Genomic DNA, 17,747 nt, shown 5'->3' with positions numbered 1-17,747 from the left:
ACAGGCATGCTATTCTTGGCAGTACCGAAAACTGTGTTTAGAGTACATAATACAGTTCAAATTTCGCTGACCAAATGTTTCCACGCATGCATAATAACGATATGATATTTGACTGTGTCCTGGTAACTTTCATAAACGTCATTTTATTCTCATTCACTTCGAGTCTTGTTTTGGATTTCATGTTTCGTAATATAAAAACACCCGAAGAAATGGTAATTTTTTTCTATTTACCGTCATTCCTTAGTTGCTTCAAAGTTCGTGGAGGTATGCTCCTTTATACAACCAATTTAATGCAGTTCGTTTCCATACGCGTTTCGCTTCTTTGATTTGTGAAGATGCCTTAAGAGAGTGTCAAAGAATAAGAAGCTGCATAGAATGAGGGTGTAACGCGCTCCTAGAGGTCCAAATGATGAAGTAGCCTACTTCCCTACATGATACATCAACGATTTGGCTCTTAGAAATAAAATCTTAAAAAATGATTTTTAGAGAGCGCGTGGCGAGTGCAACTATTGAAGTTCGTCATGGTCTGTAAAATGCATTTGATGAATCAAAATGTTTCATTTATGGTGGTATGGTCTAAAAATATTATGGTGGGGAAATGATTTTTAGAGAGCGCGTGGCGAGTGCAACTATTGAAGTTCGTCATGGTCTGTAAAATGCATTTGATGAATCAAAATGTTTCATTTATGGTGGTATGGTCTAAAAATATTATGGTGGGGAAATGATTTTTAGAGAGCGCGTGGCGAGTGCAACCATTGAAGTTCGTCATGGTCTGTAAAATGCATTTGATGAATCAAAATGTTTCATTTATGGTGGTATGGTCTAAAAATATTATGGTGGGGATCCTTCATCTCTGTCTACTCTTGTTAAGGATTCGATCATAGATAAATACTTCTGACAAGCAAGAGTATAAAGATAATTGCTCCTAGTTTCATTCGCAGTAATTTAAGTTGTGCTCTTAAGAGTCCTGTCTGACCACACACTCGGAAATCGATATTTATTGGGAGAAATGGACGATTATTTATGACAAGAAAAAATATAAATGCCACTGTCAGTTGTTTCACGGACAATGATTTTATCTTTCCTTTCTTAAACATATGGAAGTCACGATATCAAAGATACTCATTACTGAGAAACCGCGCTCTTGTATGTAAATAACAACGAATATTTGAGACAAATACTTACTCTCACGAATAAAGAAGTCTCAGAATGTGTTACGGACACGAGGAGGAAAAAAAATTTCTTACCCAGCATTACGCTAATCTACGACTTTTAGCACTGCAATTTATGCCTTAACAGCTTTTTTTTCTTTTTTTTAACCGCTTGGCTACTACAATCCCGTGCTGCAGGTGCTTTATTCCTGATAATTGTAGTCGAGAGAGGGACACTGGCTGACGTCGTTGCCAAATGATGCGGGGGAAAGCCATTAATGCACGAAATTTTGGAAGGTTTCCACTACCAGGCTTCACAAAATTTCCTTTCCATTGTTACTTAAAAGTTTTAAATGCGTTTCACAATTAATAAGTAAGCTATTTGTAGGGAAAAAGTACACGAAGTCACTAGTAATTTAAGCTAAGGCTCATGTAATATACGTAAGCGGAACTGACATTTTGAAACTTTTATGACGTTTAAGCTCTTGATTACGTAAGAATAACAGGTATTTTGTGAGAATATTGACCGAAAATGTTTTTTGATGTTTAATCATGCACTGTAACGACAATACAAACCATATTTCTAAGGAAGGAAAACAGTCTACTACAAACTCACTTTCCACTCGGATGCTTCCTTGTGATTCTGCAGTCCGAAACTAAAACCACTCAATAATTCTCAAATAACATATTGCAGCTATAAACAAATCACACCGAATCGAACAAGTTACCATACCGAAACCTAGCCACCTCTTGGTACAGTTGTCGGAGAATCGGAGGCAGGACCGATTGGTAACAGGTCTCACAAGCTTACGGAATAGCAATTTGGGATACAGCACTGAAAATAACGTCACTACCGAGGCTAACCAATCGCACAGGTCGGTATGAACGATACAGAATAGGGCCTCAGAGACTGAGTTAACTTGGGCGCTGCGCAGCTCGGCTGCTCATCATGTGCACCGTCCGTGACCCACCTGACTGTTGCAGACACAAAACGAAATCTCTGTGACACATTTGCAAGCAGTTTTTTTTTTTTTTTTTTTACTTTGAACAGTATTTACCTGCACATACTTCACCTCCAGTCTTATATTAAAATCACTGATGGCTGTAACGTCAGCAACAACATGGTTACTTAAATACCTACCATTTTGCTTGTAATTATTAAATCAACTTATTGTTGTATGTTAGTGATAAACATATATATGACGGTAGTATCTGTTCCCGAAAGAACAGTTACCGTCAATGACCATGCAGCTTTGCTAGAAATGAAATGATAATTAAATGGACACCCTAGCTGCAAGCAGGGGTTGATATACTTCATTGGGGACATGTTGAAAATGTGTGCCCCGACCGGGACTCGAACCCGGGATCTCCTGCTTACATGGCAGACGCTCTATCCATCTGAGCCACCGCGGGCACAGATGATAGTGCGTCTGCAGGGACTTATCCCTTGCACGCTCCCCGTGAGATCCACATGTCCAACATGTCCACAACACTACGAATGTAGTGTTCTGGACATGTTGGAAATGTGGATCTCACGGGGAGCGTGCAAGGGATAAGTCCCTGCAGACGCACTATCCTCTACGAATGTAGTGTTCTGGACATGTTGGAAATGTGGATCTCACGGGGAGCGTGCAAGGGATAAGTCCCTGCAGACGCATTATCCTCTGTGCCCGCGGTGGCTCAGTTGGATAGAGCGTCTGCCATGTAAGCAGGAGATCCCGGGTTCGAGTCCCGGTCGGGGCACACATTGTCAACATGTCCCCAATGCTGTGTACTTTACGATGCAGCGATAACAGTTTTATTAATACTTAGCCTACTAATTAGCGAATTTTTGTAATATTGACCTAAGCATTTAAGAGTTTTTATAGACTCACATGGATGTGAAATGGTTATTATCACAGTAGAATTGTTCTCATATTCTATGGCGTTTATCTTTTTCTCAACACGTGCTCCATTCCCTAGGCACATTCTGGCTTCTGACTGTGGCTTATCTGACATACGTTTTGTTAAAAATCAAGAGTTTAAATTTATTGCTTCACGGGCCAAACCCAAACCCGTGTAATGTGATTCCTATATCACATCATTCGTTATAAGCCTTGCAGTTTGGGAAATTTGTGTAGATTACAGTCAAATTGATTTCCTACTAGAAATTCATCTTAATTCGGACGAAAATGTGGAGAATAAAACTAAGGAACCTATTGAAGGAATTCGGAAAAATTTCAAAGACTATTTCCCTGCTCTATTTAGTAATAAAAACTGGATTCGCAATCGCCTGGCAGCGACAATTTTGGAATCTACATGAGGTGTAAGTCGAAACGAACAGTTACTCGAAATTTCCAGTGGCTAAAGTTACAGAAAATAAATCTTTGTCGCCGGTAAGTTTCTGGTTAAGCTTGAGTTTTCAATGCTATCAAGTAAAGCACTTACAGGTTTGTTATTTGTCTCGTCCACATATCTTTGCGAAAAGGTTTTCCTCCTTACACGTATATAAAAAAGAAATCCAGAAACTAACGTCACAGGACAAGTAATATGAGACTGTCTTTACCTTCTGTGCTTCTTGATTTCAAAGTTATGTCACATGGAAAGCAGACGGGTACTTCTCACCGAATTCCGAGCAAGGATTGAGCCAGTTAATTCCATAAAGAAAACTTGAAAAGCTGTAGATTAATAGAAAAGTGTAAGATAGTTTAATACTGTATTCTAGACCTATCCATTGTCCAAAGTCTTCATCAACCCTTTTCGTATGGTACAGGAGAAACATAAAACATTATAAAAGCATTAAGGCTATTAAACCAATTGCACTGGATTAAATTACTTCTATGTTACAGTACATAATTTTTTGTGCGGGCAACAGGATGGATCTGTCTGTGGCGCCAGGTTCGGGGGCGGGGGGGGGGGGGGGGGGGTAAATATGGCGCGATGCACGGCTCTGATACTGAAGCACGAGAATAAAGAAAAATTTAATTCATTTGACTATAGAACTCAAAGCACTAGGACTGTACTTCGAGTACAGATTTCAAACATAATTTCGATCACAACACTATTATCTATTTATAATTAACAGGGATAACATTTTTAAGTGTTATGTATGTGAACAACCTACAGGGTATTCACCTTAACTGATTACACTGAAATATCTCAAAAACTATACATCGGACCAAAAAAAGTTAAATTCAAGTTTGTTTGTGTCGGAGGGGGACATCCAATGATACCACACTCGACCAGCCTGCAGCTGAGTGTTACAACTCACATCCGCTCTGGCGTATTTTTTGACCGAATGCGGTCTATATGTTACAACTGAAAAGAGAAGAGGTTGATAGGGCAGATGCAGCTGCGACAACGAATAATAAATTTAGTAATGGGAGGAAGTGTGAGGGACAAAAACTGTAGAGCGACAAATACAGCAAGTATCTTGAAACGAATGTAGTCTGCAATAGTTAGGCACTGACGAAGAGTCTTGCACAGGATAGACTAGTGTGGAGAATTGCATCAAATCACCATTCGGAAAGGAAACCTCAACAACATCAACAACAGAGAGTGCAGTGCCGTCTGTAGAGGCGAAATTGCTACCTCTCGACGGAACTACACTTCACTTCGCACAGGGCTGAGGGATGGACCCTCTTCAGTAAACGAAGTTCTAGCGCTTATGCGCTTCTCCTTCTGAAATGGTGGGGTGATGCTAAGGGATAACATGGCGGGTGTTTCTTCTGCTTGACTTTTTTAAATAAAAGAAAGATTAAAGGATAGTAAGAGGGATAGTGAGAGAAGTGGAAAACGAACGGCCGAAATGACGGGCCGGTGGGGTTTGCAGGGGTCCCGCTACACTGGTGATGGCCTCGCATTACATTACTGGAACTGTCGCTGGTTACGTTCGATTTCTGCAATGGCTTCCAGGTCTTCAGGGGTCGGCTTCCTCCTACCAGACCGGAACTCTTCCTTCATGAATAAGTCTATAACGTCCACTAATGCGTCCCACTGGGAAGGCGTGAAGATGGGGTGGGAGTTTATCAAGGTTAGTTCCTTCTTTGTGATCACTTCCGTAAATACGCAGCGGTACCTGTAAGCAGTGGTGCCGACTTAAGGGGGGGGGGGGGGGGCGGCAAGGTACTTTGTGCCGCCCAATAGTTAAAAGTAGGGGACTCGCTGCCCCCCTCCCCCCAATATTCAAACAAGCATTTCTCACCGCTCTCTCCCACTTCCACATGCTTTACTTGGAAATTTGTTCAAACTTGCACATACATTTTTGCATAATAGTATGTAATGATTATGTAAGAAAAAAATACCGATTTTACGAGCTATTGCGTATTCCTTTCTGCTATTCCTCCAACCTCTACATATGACGAACTGTCGTGACAGCGTTTGTCCCCTGCATCTGTACTATTCGCACACTTTTACTGTACGGAGGTATGCGGGGAACGAAAGCTCACCATGAGCTCGCAGTGCTTTGGCTGCTAGGACAAGCTCCACTTCCTCCCACAGCAGCCTGCTAGCAGCTTGTAAAAGAAACTAATGAGCAATAGTGACACCGAATTTGATTGCGATCGCTAGAAGGACTAGGTAACGTTAAATATTCTTCATTCATTTTTGTAAATTCTGTTGACAATCACAAGGTACAACACCACACAAATAAGCACCGGCTCCAGGGATTTTACTGCCCCGCGCGAATATGTCAAGCGCCCCCCTCCCCCACCCCCTCTTCTTCGACATAGTCAACTTTTTCCACAATATATTTCAAACATGACGCCTTACTTTCACATATCACACTCATTCGCCTCTTTGTTGTGAATATGTCTTTAAGATCAAAGCAGCCACTTTTGTTGGAGGAAACGTCTCTTTCCTAAATAGGAGCACACTGTGTCTATACCATAGATAATTTTCAGTAAGACCCTTGATTTTATGAATAATTTGTATTTCCAATTCATTCCTTCATTTACGTGAGATGGATTTGCCGCCCTTAAAAATCTGCCGCCGTGGGCGACGGCAGAGTTCGCCCCTCCCCTCCCCCTCCCTAGAGCCAGCCCTGACAATAATCAACACTATTGTTACATAGCTACTTCTTGTTAGGCGCACAGTACTGTTACGCAGGCCGCAGCTAATGTTGGCAGCGGACGTAAATATTCCGGAGCTGGGCATCGCAAGTGGTCAGTTAGTCTTACTGTGACTCGGTTCAGTTGTTAATCTTTCGTCCCTTACTGTCCTGTTTAAAATGGACAAGTTTATAATTGGGAAGAAATGTGACAATGTATCAAGTGTTAGAGATGTTGAAGCTAGACCCAGTATTAGTGGTGCTGTGTGTGACAACAAAGACACAGTAACGGAACTGTGGCGGTGACAAAAAACACTGATCCTGAAAAAAAAAAAACAACGCTGTTATCAGCCCTCTTGGAAACATCAATTTGCATAGATCGATTACAATAAGGTAAAAGATGTTATTTTTTGCATAATTTGCAGACAAATGTTTCAAGAAAATCGTTTTCAGTTTTCTCACAAAATGGAAAAAACTTTCATGGAAACTGGTTTTTCGAACTGGAAGAAAGGGGTAGAAAAGTTGAAAGCGAATGAAGCATCGGGCTGCCACAGAGAAGCTGTACTGAAATTCAAATCATTAAAATCGAATGTCAATGTATTTAGCCAGATTTTCAAAGAAAAACTGACACAAATGAAAGAAAACCGAGCTTGTTTACTAAAAATCATATCTTCCCTCCGTTATTTAGCAGTGCAGGGGCTTGCAATACGTGGGAATACTGATGAAACAAGTAACTTTGACAATTTATTACGCATTCGATGTGAAGATGACCAACTACTTTTAATATGGCAAAAGCGCGAAACTTACAAATGGACATCCCATGATGTGCAAAACGAAATTTTGGTCATTTTAAGTCATATAATTCTTAGAAAATTATTGGAAGAGCTTACGAAGAGCTTACATTAGCTGTGCATGGTTTCACCCGTGTAAACGTCGATGCAACACACGGCAGACGGACATGTGTGAATGTTGAGCTGTCGAGCTGCACGGCAAACGGATTCCTGCGCACACCTTGTGAAACTATGGCGGATGCTTTCGACGTCTGTGTCAGACACTCACGGACGGCCCTTCAATTTGCCTTTACACAAACAACCTGTTTCTCGGAATTGTTCATGTCATCGTCTAAAGTTCTGTGCTGTATGAGGATTCACTCCGTAACTAGTGCGAAAGTCACGCTGAACATTTATTACTGAACCGCGCCCCGCAAAACGTAGAACACAAAACGATTTCTGTTGTCCCGACACCAGTTTTCTAGAACTGAAGTGGACGCACACTGCTGCTATCTGGCGGGAACCATGTAAAACTCGAGAGTTAGCTCCTTCGAACAGTACTTTATTCACACACACATCTCAAATAACATAATAGTTACGATTTTTTTTAAGTCGGGTGATTCTTTTTCATACACGCTGTATTTTGTCATTCATGCGAACATGGATTGCATCCAAGTTAATCATTCTCTATTAAAGAGATTTACTAAACTGAAATTATATTCTTTATATGCATTGTAGTACCAGCTCGACCTCATCCACATGTAAAACAGTTGAACACTCATTAAATGCCTCTACAACATAAATGAAAGAAGGATACTGACAATTTATAATTCTTAGTGCATTTTGATTTTAGGAGTCGCTGCGCTACAGCTAAGGAAGTTGATGACTTACAAAACATGCGAGTATAAGACAAACTGATAACTTTATAAGTGTCATAACGAATTATTCATTTGTAGCACATTTATAGCGGCTATAGAAACTTTCAGAAATGAGTACAAGAATACAATAAGCTGATTGGTATTCAAAAAAACTAATGTATACTACTGTTAAGCAGAAGTAATAACATTACTGGAAGACCTCTGAGAGGAGATATGAGTTGAGGATGAGTTAATCCTCTCCGTAGCCTCCTGTAGGTGTTGGTCTTGGGATGCACATATAACCTCGCACCCATGGCAATTTCCTGAACTCCAGAACCACCGATTTGACCTGCATGTTGATCGTGGGCATGAATAATTTTCTCCGGAAACGCCAAACAGTAGCAATATTTTTTGATCTGGAGAGAGCATACGATACCTGTTGGAGGACAGGCATCCTCCGCACACTGTTCTCTTGGGGCTTTCGAGGTCGGCTGCCCCTTTTTTTTCGCGAATTTATGGCAGAGCGCACATTTAGGGTGCGGGTGAACACTACTCTCTTCCGTACTTTCTCCCAAGAAAACGAGGTACCCCAGGGCTCCGTGCTGAGTGTTGTACTGTTTGCCATTGCCATCAATCCAATTATGGATTGTCTCTTTCCTGATGTCTCGGGCTCCCTCTTTGTGGACGATTTTGCGATCTACTACAGCTCTCAACGGACCAGCCTTCTTGAACGACGTCTTCAAGGATGTCTCGATCGCTTCCACTCTTGGAGCATCGAAACCGGCTTCCATTTTTCTCCCAGTAAGACCGTTTGTGTTAATTTTTGGCGACGTAAGGAGTTTCTTGCACCCTCCTTACATCTAGGACCTGTCAACCTTCCGTTTTCAGACGTCGCTAAATTCTTGGGTCTTATGTTTGACAGAAAACTATGCTGGTACTCCCACATTTCGTATCTTTCGGCTCGCTTTCTGCGATCCCTCAACACCCTCCGTGCCCTAAATGGTACCTCCTGGGGAGCGGACCGAGTGGTCCTTCTCCGCCTCTATCGCGCCTTAGTGCGCTCGAAATTGGACTATGGAAGCATAGTCTACTCCTCTTCTCGGCCGTCTATTCTTCGGCGTCTCGACTCTATCCACCACCGTGGATTACGTTTAGTGTCTGGAGCTTTTCACACCAGCCCTGTGGAAAGCCTTTATGCTGAGACTGCTGAACCTCCGCTGTCCAATCGGCGAGCAGTCCTTCTGAGTCGTTATGCAAGCCATCTGTCTTCCATGCCTGCTAATCCAGCCCATGACATTTTCTTCGACGCCTCCTTTGATGTAGGGTATGCAGGCCGCCCCTCCTCCCTACTACCACCGGGAGTCCGCTTCCGTCAACTGCTCCATTCTCTTTCCTTCCGCTTTCCTAAAACATTCTTGACAACTTGGGGTACAGCACCGCCTTGGCTCCGTCCCCAGATCTGCCTGCTCCGAGACCTTTGTCGATTTCCCAAGGATGGTACCCCTTCACTTGTTTATCGTCGGGCATTTGCTGCTCTCTGTGCACAAATGACGGACGCCACATTTATTTACACCGACGGCTCGAAAACATCGTTAGGTGTAGGGAGTGCCTATATTGTTGGCGACACCCCAAATCACTTTCGGCTTCCCGACCAGTGTTCGGTTTATACTGCGGAGCTTTACGCTGTTCTCCAGGCTGTCCACTACATCCGCCGCCATCGGCGGATACATTACGTTATCTGCTCAGATTCTCTCAGCTCTCTCCTCAGTCTCCAAGCTCTTTACCCTGTGCACCCTCTGGTCCACCGGATTCAGGACTGTCTGCGCTTGCTCCACCTGGAGGGCGTCTCGGTGGCGTTCCTCTGGCTCCCGGGACACATTGGTATCTGCGGAAATGAGGCGGCCGATATTGCAGCCAAGGCTGCAGTCTCTCTTCTTCGGCCAGCTATTCAATCGATTCCCTTCGCCGATCTACGGAGCGTTTTATGTCGTCGTGTTGTTCATTTATGGCACGCGCATTGGTCGACACTTCCCCAAAATACACTCCTGGAAATTGAAATAAGAACACCGTGAATTCATTGTCCCAGGAAGGGGAAACTTTATTGACACATTCCTGGGGTCAGATACATCACATGATCACACTGACAGAACCACAGGCACATAGACACAGGCAACAGAGCATGCACAATGTCGGCACTAGTACAGTGTATATCCACCTTTCGCAGCAATGCAGGCTGCTATTCTCCCATGGAGACGATCGTAGAGATGCTGGATGTAGTCCTGTGGAACGGCTTGCCATGCCATTTCCACCTGGCGCCTCAGTTGGACCAGCGTTCGTGCTGGACGTGCAGACCGCGTGAGACCACGCTTCATCCAGTCCCAAACATGCTCAATGGGGGACAGATCCGGAGATCTTGCTGGCCAGGGTAGTTGACTTACACCTTCTAGAGCACGTTGGGTGGCACGGAATACATGCAGACGTGCATTGTCCTGTTGGAACAGCAAGTTCCCTTGCCGGTCTAGGAATGGTAGAACGATGGGTTCGATGACGGTTTGGATGTACCGTGCACTATTCAGTGTCCCCTCGACGATCACCAGTGGTGTACGGCCAGTGTAGGAGATCGCTCCCCACACCATGATGCCGGTTGTTGGCCCTGTGTGCCTCGGTCGTATGCAGTCCTGATTGTGGCGCTCACCTGCACGGCGCCAAACACGCATACGACCATCATTGGCACCAAGGCAGAAGCGACTCTCATCGCTGAAGACGACACGTCTCCATTCGTCCCTCCATTCACGCCTGTCGCGACACCACTGGAGGCGGGCTGCACGATGTTGGGGCGTGAGCGGAAGACGGCCTAACGGTGTGCGGGACCGTAGCCCAGCTTCATGGAGACGGTTGCGAATGGTCCTCGCCGATACCCCAGGAGCAACAGTGTCCCTAATTTGCTGAGAAGTGGCGGTGCGGTCCCCTACGGCACTGCGTAGGATCCTACGGTCTTGGCGTGCATCGGTGCGTCGCTGCGGTGTGGTCCCAGGTCGACGGGCACGTGCACCTTCCGCCGACCACTGGCGACAACATCGATGTACTGTGGAGACCTCACGCCCCACGTGTTGAGCAATTCGGCGGTACGTCCACCCGGCCTCCCGCATGCCCACTATACGCCCTCGCTCAAAGTCCGTCAACTGCACATACGGTTCACGTCCACGCTGTCGCGGCATGCTACCAGTGTTAAAGACTGCGATGGAGCTCCGTATGCCACGGCAAACTGGCTGACACTGACGGCGGCGGTGCACAAATGCTGCGCAGCTAGCGCCATTCGACGGCCAACACCGCGGTTCCTGGTGTGTCCGCTGTGCCGTGCGTGTGAGCATTGCTTGTACAGCCCTCTCGCAGTGTCCGGAGCAAGTATGGTGGGTCTGACACACCGGTGTCAATGTGTTCTTTTTTCCATTTCCAGGAGTGTAAATTGCGGGACGTGAAAACTGTTCCTTGTGCTTGGACCTCTTCCTCCCGAACGCGTCGTCGGGAGGAGGTAATTTTAACTAGACTTCGGATAGGCCACTGTCTTTTTAGCCATCGACATTTTTTAAGCGGCGATCCTCCCCCACTCTGTCCCCACTGCTCTCAGCTGTGGACGGTAAGACACCTTTTAATTGAGTGCCCCTATTTTAATCCGTTACGTGCCCGTCTACAGCTGCCGCCTGATATATCGCCAATTTTAGCAGATGACACGCACTCTGCCGATCGCGTTCTAGAGTTCATTAGTGCCAGTGAAATGACGTCAGTCATTTGAAGCTTTTTTGGGACAACCAACCCCTTTCTGTAGTGGATTTTTAAGCCTTCCTTCTGCTTTTAGTTTCTCCAATTTTATGACTTTCGTTCCCATTGCTGCTGGTTTCCGTTTTCGGTTTTTTACTGTTTCCTAAGTCACAGACCGGGCGCTAATGACCATAGCAGTTTTGCGCCCTAAAACCAAAAAAAAAAAAAGAAGTTGATCGTGGCTGTAAATACAGTGGCCAGGCGAACCCTTGCGGGCCAGTTACCACTCACATCACATGCCTTCAGTGCGATTAGTTGAGAGGCAAAATTCACACACCGTGAGAACTTAAAAAGATTACTTTTCCGATTCCGACCAGGTCTGCGTTTGCACTTCATGAAATATTCACAAAGGGGAATCTTATATCTTTTTGTGGCGAATACTGATCTGCCGTGAATCTGACACCGATGCCAATTTATGTTTGCTCGTACAATCTGACTTTTAGATTCTTTTCCCGCCCCGCCGCCGTCCAGCGCATTGCCGAATCTGAATACATATTGAGCAGTCAGCAAACTGTATCCGCTGCAAACCGCACTTCGAGGAGTCGATTCGACAGGTCGCTATCGTTGCTCGAGGGAAGAGGTGTTTCTGCACAAATAAACAAATGCAGACGTTACGCTGGAGATTTGCGGTTGCGGCGTCGTGCCCGGTATATTTCTGAGAAGTTATTCGTCAAATGGGAAAGCGAAAGAGCCACATCACTCCGATATGGAAGTGCAGCCTCTTCTTCTCATCCACTACCAAAAATAGGTGGGGAATGAAATTTAGACGTTGCCATGTAGGCATGACTGTGGGCTTCATTTTTCCATTGTGGCATTGACACGCTGGCTAATATAAAAATCGACCGCGTGATTATCACAGAAATAAACGAGAAATATCAACTCCTGCAGTGGGAGACATTTGTTTATAACAAGCAAAAATGGCTCTGAGCACTGTGGGACTTAAAAACTCAGGTCACCTGAACCCTATAACTTAGAACTACTTAAACCTAACTAACCTAAGAACAGCACACACATCCATGCCCGAGGCAGGATTCGAACCTGCGACCGTAGCGGTCGCGTGGTTCCAGACTGAAGCACCTAGAACCGCTCGGCCACAACGGCCGGCTTATAACAAGCAGCTATCGGATACAGAGATGCACGAATTCCTTACTACACTCATCGCAAAAGCCACAATATCGCTTATACAGAGCAGTTCGTGCTTGGCAAGGATACAGTGTGCAAAATAGAAACCAGCGTTTCCTTAACTAGCATCACTGTGCTATTAAGTTCTCAATTATCTTCATGCTATTATGTAACAGAGTGCATCATTCCACTGTACGTACAAATTAGTTACATTAGACATAGAACTAGGTATTTTATTGTTGATTTGGTCGGATTATTTGTACCGGAAGCTAGTTTTCTACGTACCTTTTTTCCCTCGCATTTTAGTGTGCTGCCAATTTGTTGGCTGTACCTGCTTTTTCCTTTAAGAAAAATGGTCAGTGTTTCCAATAATATATGTTCACAATTTTATGTACAGTATTACTAATGAATTCGACAATGCTTGGAAATTGCTAAATATGTATGTCATTTTGATATCCAACTTAATCTGGTATATTCGTGTTTCATTTTTTTTTTTGTTTGTTTTTAAGACCTATTTAAAATTTGCGGTACAAAATAATGAAGTTTCAACATAAACGACATTTATTCGTTATTTGGATATTGTGTAGCAAGGGAGCCGACTCTCAAAAATTTTTGTGGGTGGATCTCAGTGGCGGAGCTCCCGCGTCCTTCAAAGCCATCGTGTCACCAAACAAAACTACAACAATCTAAATCACGCGGAAACAATTTCACTGAAACCTGTAACCACACCGCTGATATGTTCAAAATAAATAGCTGTGGAGGTAGTCTGTAACAATCAGCTTCCCCGTGTCTCAAATTATTCTTTGTTGTTGCTCATTACTGGCAAGCACGTATTTTAATACAATTGTTGAAAAATGGCGTTTGCATATTTCAACGTGTCACTTGACAAGAAAAAAATGAAAGCAAGCCGAAAGGACGGGACTGCATTCAAAGTATTGCGCGGCTGTTATTCTGTGCAGTGCCATTGACTTGGCCAGAGAAGGGCAAGCAACGGGGTGTGTATTACTTGGTTGCGTTTTCAAAAAGATGTCTGAAAGAAACAGATATGTTTCAGAGGTCAGAAATTTTAACTTTCATCTCATTGGTTTAATAGTTCGTAGCTTTTTGATAAACACAAATGAGAAATATTTATTTTATTGTGTTTTCTCCAAACCAAAAATTTTGTGGGTATTCGAACCTCGGCGCAACAACGTAGTTAGCGCGCATGGTGTGTAGTATGAAAAGCGGTGTGAACAGTACGGCTATCTAGAAGAGAGACCGTGCACTGTTAGAGGAATGGTTTTATGTGAACGGCAGCAATTACAGTGTTGCTTTGAGAAAATATTGCCGACTGGACGGGCTGAGAAGAGGCCTGATAGCATTAAATGGTTTAAAGAATATGACAATAAAATTCGATAACACGACTGTGTGAACCCTTGAAGGGGAAGGCTTCCTATCGTACTGGAAGTTACTAACGCGGTTACTACAGGGCTATTACAAATGATTGAAGCGATTTCATAAATTCACTGCAGCTCCATTCATTGACATATGGTCACGACACACTACAGATACGTAGAAAAACTCATGAAGTTTTGTTCGGCTGAAGCCGCACATCAGGTTTCTGCCGCCAGACCGCTCAAGAGCGCAGTGAGACAAAATGGCGACAGGAGCCGAGATAGCGTATGTCGTGCTTGAAATGCACTCACATCAGTCAGTCATAACAGCGCAACGACACTTCAGGACGAAGTTCAACAAAGATCCACCAACTGCTAACTCCATTCGGCGATGGTGTGCGCAGTTTAAAGCTTCTGGATGCCTCTGTAAGGGGAAATCAACGGGTCGGCCTGCAGTGAGCGAAGAAACGGTTGAACGCGTGCGGGCAAGTTTCACGCGTAGGCCGCGGAAGTCGACGAATAAAGCAAGCAGGGAGCTAAACGTACCACAGCCAACGGTTTGGAAAATCTTACGGAAAAGGCTAATGCACAAGCCTTACCGTTTACAATTGCTACAAGCCCTGACACCCGATGACAAAGTCAAACGCTTTGAATTTTCGGCGCGGTTACAACAGCTCATGGAAGAGGATGGGTTCAGTGCGAAACTTGTTTTCAGTGATGAAGCAACATTTTTTCTTAATGGTGAAATGAACAGACACAATGTGCGAATCTGGGCGGTAGAGAATCCTGACGCATTCGTGCAGCAAATTCGCAATTCACCAAAAGTTAACGTGTTTTGTGCAATCTCACGGTTTAAAGTTTACGGCCCCTTTTTCTTCTGCGAAAAAGACGTTACAGGACACGTGTATCTGGACATGCTGGAAAATTGGCTCATGCCACAACTGGAGACCGACAGCGCCGACTTCATCTTTCAACAGGATGGTGCTCCATCGCACTTCCATCATGACGTTCGGCATTTCTTAAACAGGAGATTGGAAAACAGATGGATCGGTCGTGGTGGAGATCATGATCAGCAATTCATGTCATGGCCTCCACGCTCTCCCGACTTAACCCCACGCGATTTCTTTCTGTGGGGTTATGTGAAGGATTCAGTGTTTAAACCTCCTCTACCAAGAAACGTGCCAGAACTGCGAGCTCGCATCAACGATGCTTTCGAACTCATTGATGGGGACATGCTGCGCCGAGTGTGGGAGGAACTTGATTATCGGCTTGATGTCTGCCGAATCACTGAAGGGGCACATATCGAACATTTGTGAATGCTTAAAAAAAACTTTTTGAGTTTTTGTATGTGTGTGCAAAGCATTGTGAAAATATCTCAAATAATAAAGTTATTGTAGAGCTGTGAAATCGCTTCTGTCATTTGTAATAACCCTGTATTGCTGAGACGCACAATACAGCCCGTGCACCAGATGGTGCTGCTAGTGCTCATACACTTTCACGAGAATTGTCGATCCCATTGTGAACAGTACGGATGTTTTGGGCCTACTTTACACTGGTACCCGTTCGAGATCCGGTCGGTGCAGCAACTGAAACCTCATGATCCGCAGCAACGTTCTGAATTTGCTGTTCGGTTTCTGGCACGGACCGAAGTTGATGACATGTGGCCACACGATATTGCATAGATTGACGAGGCACAATTTACATTACAGGGTACAACGAATACACATAACTGGCGAATTTGGGGTAGTGTTAAGCCGCATGTTGTGCACGAAGAGCCATTGTACTCGCCGCATGCGTCTGTGTGGTGCGGGTTCACAGGCACATTCATTTTCGGTCCGTTCTTCTTTGAAGAGGGTACAGCCAGAGGGCCTGTCAGGTGTACCGTGACGTCTGACCTCCTTGTACAGCACGTGATTCCTGCTTTGGAAGGGCGCAACTGCGTGGAAACCACTGTTTTCATGTAAATGGCTAATAACAGAACCAATGTTGTGTCTTTTGCAGTTGTTTTACCTTTTATGTCGACGTCCCGTTTTTAATCGATTACATGTGGAAACATTTCTATACGTCTTTCTTGCATTCACAGCGCCAGATTAGCACCTGGTGGCCAGGTTTGGAATTAATTTTTTTCTAGTGTACATCTGTTCCACATTAATGCATTAGCATATCTATCAAGTTTCGCTGCCTTATGATAATTACAGTCCACAATAGACGTCCTTGAGGAGCTGCACTTACTTATAACCATCAGGTATTTGAATGTCTACCTTGAGCTTTGTTTCTTGTTATTGCAAACATTGACTGGAAACTGGGATCGCTTAGACCTAGAACGGTCAGGCGAAAAATAGTTTCTATAACGGTCGGGTTGGATCTATGGCACACAATAAGTAAAACACTTGTAACAAGTGAGAGACAGTATATTTACATCAAATGACGAGTTTTTATTTTGTTCAGGTACTACTAAATTATGTACCGACATTATTTTAACTTTCTGAATTATACAACAATTGTAAAAAAACGTGAAAACATACTTCTTTGTAATGCTAATTGTAAGTGAACTGAAAATACAAGTAAATCTGATTGAAATACGACTATCAATGAGAATAAGTTGTAGAACTAAGAAACAAACATGTTAGATTTTCATTATATAAAAAGAAATTGTGAATATAGTGAAAAGTTGGTGAGATATTGTCCTCTAATATCATTTTTCAAAACAATCGCCACAAACCATCTCAGCAAGCGCCATGTACAACCACACCTTGTAAACTTTACAAAAGTACTTAGCTTAGCTGTCCTTGCATTTTTAAAATCTTCCCATTTTCCATGGTTGTGGATCTTCAACTATTCTTTGCTCTTTGATGGTAGAGACAATAGATCCAAGCCTGCGAATTTCCTGCAGGGGTTTGGCTGGGTTGCAAGTATTGTCAAATATAGTGTTATGAGAGAGTTTCCTAGGGTTCTGAGGTATTTTGTCCTACCTGAAACGTTTTTGTTTGCTTTGAATGCAATGTAGCCATTGAGAGCTACAATGTTCAACAACTGAATAAATGAGACTGAGAAGCCACCGTCTAGTCCCTCTAGGAACTGTATATTCACCAGCAACAACTGCTACGCCTCACGTTCTTTTATTTTAGTACGTTATCGTACTTGATTTTTCCTTTTCGCCGATGTCATCATCATGATGCGTTTACGAAATAAGCAGTACTGATTTGTGGTACATGTGAGAGTAATACGACGTCTTCCTGAAATTCAAACACACTTGAGTACTCTTCTTTTAGATTTTTTGGTAAATCTCCCCCCATGAACCATGGACATTGCCGTTCGTGGGGAGGCTTGTATACCTCAGCGATACAGATAGCCCTAACATACGTGCAGCCACAACGGAGGGGTAGCTGTTGAGAGGCCAGACAAACGTGTGGTTCCTGAACATTGGCAGCAGCCTTTACGGTAGTTGCAGGGGCAACAGTCTGGATGATTGACTGATCTGGCCTTGTAACATCAACCACAACGGCCTTGCTGTGATGGTACTGTGAACAGCTGAAAGCAAGGCGAAACTAGAGCCGTAATTTTTCCTGAGGGCATGCAGCTTTACTGTATGGTTAAATGATGATTGCGTCCTCTTGGGTAAAATATTC

At 43.9% G+C, this 17,747-nt stretch overlaps 2 non-coding genes across 2 annotated transcripts; one reads left to right on the top strand and one right to left on the bottom strand.

Moving 5' to 3' along the window:
• Window positions 1-2,490: 2,490 nt before the first annotated feature.
• Window positions 2,491-2,565, bottom strand: Trnat-ugu (transfer RNA threonine (anticodon UGU)). The gene has a single exon. It is a non-coding gene; the product is annotated as a tRNA-Thr (tRNA).
• Window positions 2,566-2,819: 254 nt separating this feature from the next.
• Window positions 2,820-2,894, top strand: Trnat-ugu (transfer RNA threonine (anticodon UGU)). Its single transcript has one exon. It is a non-coding gene; the product is annotated as a tRNA-Thr (tRNA).
• The last annotated feature ends 14,853 nt before the right edge of the window (window positions 2,895-17,747 follow it).

This window comes from Schistocerca cancellata, chromosome 3 (genome assembly GCF_023864275.1).
Source record: "Schistocerca cancellata isolate TAMUIC-IGC-003103 chromosome 3, iqSchCanc2.1, whole genome shotgun sequence".
In the NCBI taxonomy this organism is placed as follows: Eukaryota; Metazoa; Arthropoda; class Insecta; order Orthoptera; family Acrididae; genus Schistocerca; species Schistocerca cancellata.
The sequence above is the reverse complement of the archived record's forward strand: the minus strand, read 5'-3'. Positions and strand labels throughout refer to the sequence as shown.